The following is a 6,000-nucleotide window of genomic DNA, read 5'->3' as shown; positions in this document are numbered from 1 at the left end:
GTAAATGAATATTAGTAAAGTTAGTAAATTTCCTTATTAACCAGGCATATATTAATAGTTAATTTTTATGTTAATAAATGTTTTTATAAGTCAACTTCAGCCAGTTTTGTGACCTAATCTAAAGTGAAGACTATTTATGCTTTATAAATCCCTTTATTATTCTTATAAAATCCCTTATGAATGACAATTAAAGGCTCAGTTATATTCCAAGCAGGAAAAAATAAATAAAATAAAGGACTTTATTCATTTCTATTCATTTGAAGATGCACAAATGAAACTGTATCAAATAAAAATGTATATTTGCAACCTTAACTAAAATAAGATTACTGTACAGTTTAAACATTGCATCCTATTATATTGTTAAACTGTTATATTGTTGTTGTTTTAGCCAATTTTATGTTGTATTTGACACTTCTGTTATTCAGCAATGTTTAAACTTTACAGTAATTTTACTTTTAAGATAAGATTGCAAAGATTATTGTCCATTTGATACCAAGCCTTTAATTGCCTACGATAAGGGATTTATAAAGCATAAATAGTCCTCATTTACTAATCATTTACTAATCTTTTCTGAATGGTTGTACTTTCATAATTTGTGACTTTTTTATCTTTTATTATATATATATATATATATATATATATATATATATATATATATATATATATATATATATATATATAATAAAAAATAAAAAAGTCACAAATTATGAAAGTACAACTATTAAGCACAATATAAATGTGCTTATAAGTCAAGAACACAGCATTTGTAGCTGCAGTTATAAACTGCTTACTAACATTTATTAATGTGGAGTTAATGCTTAATAAATAATGATTTAACTAGATGCTAACACTTAATAAATTATTCATAGTGTGTAGTTATTATAAAGTATTAGCTACCAATTTTTTTATGATTTACTGCAGCAGAAATTCTCTTTCTGTCTGCTACATTAAACAGGAAGCAAAAAAAGTTCAACTTCCTTGAACACAGAACTTTCACCAGGTTTTAGACACTAACAAGCAGAAAAAAAAAGAGGCTGTCTAGACATAAAGAGGAAGTCTGATCAGACGTCTGTTCGAGATATCACTTATGACTGACAATTTTGGAAACTCTCTATTTCTAAAAATAAGTAGTAAAAATAAGTTAAAGGAAAAAAAAACAGAACTTAGATATGTTTTAGACTGCTTTCTGCTGATTGCAGTTTTTCTTTGATGCTGGCCTGGTTATGCAATGATATAGATAGATAGATAGATAGATAGATAGATAGATAGATAGATAGATAGATAGATAGATAGATAGATAGATAGATAGATAGATAGATAGATAGATAGATAATATCAGCAAAGTATTAGCTTTTGCCAATGTGTCTATAATCAACTGAACTATTCATTCATTAATTTTTCTTAAGCTTAGTTGCTTTATTCATCAGGGGTCGCCACAGCGTAATGAACCGCCAACTTATTCAGCATGTATTTTTACACAGGGGATGCCCTTCCAGCTGCAACCCAGTACTGGGAAACACCCATACACACTCATTCACACACACACACACGCACGCAAGCACACACACACACACACACACACACACACACACACTCGTACACAACAGACAATTTAGCTGTTCAATTCACCAATAGAGTATGTCTTTGACTGTGGCGGAAACTGGAGGAAACCCACAACAACACGGGGAGAACATGCAAACTCTACACTGTAATGCCAACTGACCCAGCCGGAACTCGAACCAGCGACCTTCTTGCTGTGAGGATAACAGTTCTAGCCACTGACCCACTGTGTCACCCCTCAACTGAAATATTCACATATAAACCATATGTTTTTAAAACAGTGGGTCCCATATGTCCTATCCCATCTCTGACGCTCTGCTCTGTCACTCTTCAGCTTCTCATGCCAATCACTGAGTGATGTATGAGGTTAGAGGTCGCCAGATCCTCTCCCAAGAGTCCACATCTCTGACCTCCAGAGACAATGTCTTCCAATGGCTCCTTCAAAGCATGAAATCAAAGTCTCGCTGTTCAAGCAGGCATGCTAAATCTACCTAAATATCTACATGAAGAGTGGGGTGCAAAAACATTAACAGAACAGTTCACTTCAGATACAGAGCTGAGTCTTTTACAATGAATAACACATTTCTTGTTACAAGTTCACTACTTTAAACAACATAGGCTCAATCAGAAAACATTGCCCTATATACATTTCTGGAGATCGTGAATTATGTAGCCAGAAGTATGTATGGCTGCATTTCATCTTTAAAGCAAACGAAATGGGGCAGTATGACGCCGTTCCTTTTAACGCTTACATGATGATCACTTACCTCCGGCTTCCCTGCTGTTGCCAGATTGTCCAGTGGCTCACCATGTACGTCGGTGGATGCAGAGAGGAGATGAGCAAGACGACAGGGTTCGAGTCTAGCAAAGAATGGTTCCAGAAAGCGGGTAAGACAAAAACAAAAGGCAAAAAATTAAATAAACAAGTAAACAGCAGGGTGAGAAAGTGGTTAAATTTGAAAAAGGTGGTTAAATTCAGGCGAGGGCTTTTATTTTTCTGGGTTGCTTTTTAAAAAAGTGTTTGTGTTTAGAGAAGTGAGTGGGTGGGTCAATCTGTGCTTTTGAAAACACTATTGGTTGGGTTTAGAGAAGAAGGAGGGTGGGTCAGTCAATCAGTCAGTCAGTCAGTCAGTTAGTCAGTCAGTCAACTGATGGCAGAGAACAGGCGCGAATGGCACTCACGAGAGAAATTTGAAGTCTCAAAAACAGTGGTCTCTGGTAGATTCACACAAAATAAAAAACTGCAAAACAAATGTAGCTCCTGGGACATATTTGGCACTCTCCAGAAATATGTATATTAGTAAGTTTTCTTAATGAGCCTGGGTTGACTTCAAAGATTTTTGTGTATTTGTATAATGTTTTAGTTTGTTTGTTTGTGTTGTTTGACAGACCCTATATCATTTTATTTCAATTATATAAAGAAGAGTGTTCAAGATATAAAATGTTTTAAGAATAAATTTTTAAGAATCTAAGAAAGTAAAACAAGATTGAAAATGAAAGTGTGTACATGTTGATTATAATTGTTTACCTATTCTGTTATAGACCATTTGAGGAATGTAAACAATAACAATGATCCTATTCTATTTCATGTTTTAAATTTTTAATTTTCATAGCTTCTGAGAATCCAAAATGGTCCCCGTATTGATAAATAATGTCATAATAGCTGTTAGTATGTTAAGATAGGATTAAATTGCCTCTTGTTACAGTTGTAAAATAGTTTGACAGCAAGCAGGAAGCGTTGGTGGCATCGTCACATTGAAATGGTATATAATAGTGTAGGTCATTTAGGTTTTATAACCTAAAACTCTACACATTTTATATATCTCTCATATCAGAGACATCCTCTCATATCATCTCATAAAGTACAGATCATAAAGTCAATAAGCTAATGATTAATGCTAATAAAGAGTATTAAAGGGTTAGTTCATAAAAAATACTGCTATTAATTGCAGGGTATCAGAACAACATTCACTCGAATGTTGTTCTGATACTCTGAAACCCTTTCAGAACACAAATGAAAAATTTTAGATTAAATCCGAAAGCTCTCTCATCCTCCAAAGACGGCAACTGTCCAACATAGACTCATTCTGAAGACATAGCCCTATATAAATTTCTGGAGATCGCAAATTATGTAGCCAGAGGAATGTATGGCTGCATTTTGTCTTAAAAATGAATGCTAACGCCCCATTCACACGGGTCTTCAGCATCAACGCTTGACTGAAATTGGGGCTGAAGCTATCGTCATAGAAGTGGCGCCTACAGATCCACAATGCAGTTTGGCAATGCTTGACGTCACCCATTCAAAGTGAATGGGAAGCGTTGATGCTGATGCCCCGTGTGAATGGGGCGTAAGGGGCGGTATGGCTCTGTTCCTTTTCTCGCTAACAGCTTACCGCTTGCCTCAATATGGACAGCTTTACCGCTTTTTTGTTTGTTCAGTTAGCTCGCCATGTACATCAGCCGTCTTGAGACGCAGAGTGGAGTTGACCACGATGATGGGGTTCGAGTCTAGTGAAGACCAGACAAGTAAATAACAATGAGAATGTGGTAAAATCTGAAAACATGGTAAAAATCAGCTGAGGTTTTTTTTCCTGGATTGCTTTTGAAAACACTATTAGTTGGGTTTAGGGAAGTAGGTGGTAAAGTTGATTGGTCAGTCGGTCGACAGTGACCTCGGGTGGATTTACGCGAGACGGACAGGTGCAAATAACATTCGCAAGAGAAATTCGAAATATTAAAAAGCATACACAGCAGCCTCCGGTGGATTCCAAAAACAAAAACTGCAAAAAATGGGATGTATTTGACACCCTCCAAAAATGTATACAGAGGTACATTTTCAGAACGAGTCTGGGTTGTACTTGTCTGTTGCACTGCTGAATGTAAATATGACTTATTACCTCTTTTAAATGTGTACCTTGATGACATGACGAACACAATAAGTAATTTTTAAAGCTATTTTAGTGCACAAAAGTGTTCTTGAAACTTTGTGTGTTACAGTTGAACCACTAAAGTCACGTCAACGTTTTTGACAATCTTTTGGTTTCTTTTTCTAGACTTGTATTTGGACTCTACGGAGTATTTGGACTCTTGACATCTATGGAGGATAAGGGAGCTCTCAATTATTTTTTTAAAATTTGTGTTCCAAAGATAAACGGAGAGCTGAGAAGATTGGACCAGCATAAGGGTGACTAATTAATGAAATCATTTTCATTTTTGGGTGAACTGACCCTTTAAATGAGGTAGATTTATTAAGCGTTGTGTTATCAGGACTGGAGATTAGCATGTTTAGCTAAACTACCTGACCAAATAAACAGTTTTTATATAATCCAGACATGAACTAAAGCACAATCAGCCTCACACACACAAAGAAATCATCTTATTGAATCATCTTATCTCATTTTGAGCAACAGGATATTCAGTCTCACACTACCCACTGCGCAAGACACGTCCAAATGATGTCCAAACAACATTTATTACACTGAGCGCAATATAGACATGATATGCATGTAATAGCCAAGTAAGCAAGCTAAATTATTTACCGTTAATCTCTGAAAGAGTTCTAAAATACACAGTTCTGAGTATAAAATACAGAGTAACTAAAATCTCCACAGCATATTTTGCCTCAATATGACAGGTTAACAAAACACATTGATCTATGACAAATATGCTGCTTTTGCATTGCTACCTGAGACCCTGTAGTTACCTTAGAGATGACATTAAACTGTGTGAAATTGCCTTATTATAAGCCATAAAAGCGTAGAATTATGATGTGCTGCACCCAGTAAGGATATCTAAGAAATGAAAAGGAAATGTCAAGTATGTCAACAGTCCCTGAAGACTGTGCTTATAGGGGAACATAACACGTCTCTGACTGGTTGCAGGACTAAAGATGAATGATATGTTGGCATGGTCACTCAGTGCGCGCGCGTGTGTGTGCGTGTGTGTGTGTGTTGGCATGGTCACTCAGCATCAACTCCAGGCATGCAGATACCTACTGGTTTCACTTTATTTTGATGATCACTTTAACACCTATTGTTGATTTTAAGTTACATTGCATCTACTTGCATACTAATTCATTCATTCATTTTCCTTCAGCTTAGTCTCTATTTCAGAGGTCACCACAGTGGAATGAACCACCCGCTATTCCAGCGTATGTTTTGAGCGCCTTTCCAGCTGCAACCCAGTACTGGGAAACACCCACACACACTCATCCACATACACACACAATCATACACTATGGACAATTTAGTTTATTCAATTCACCTACAGCGCATGTCTTTGGACTGTGGGGGAAACCGGAGCACCCGGAGGAAACACACACCAACACAGGGAGAACATGCAAACTCCACACAGAAATGCCAACTGGCCCAGTCGGGACTCGAACCAGCAGCCTTCTTGCTGTGAGTTGAATGTGCTAACCACTAAGCCATTATGCAACCC

This window comes from Danio rerio, chromosome 16, assembly GCF_052040795.2.
Source record: "Danio rerio strain M-AB ecotype USA chromosome 16, GRCz13ab, whole genome shotgun sequence".
NCBI lineage: Eukaryota > Metazoa > Chordata > Actinopteri > Cypriniformes > Danionidae > Danio > Danio rerio.
Note: the sequence above shows the minus strand (reverse complement) of the source record.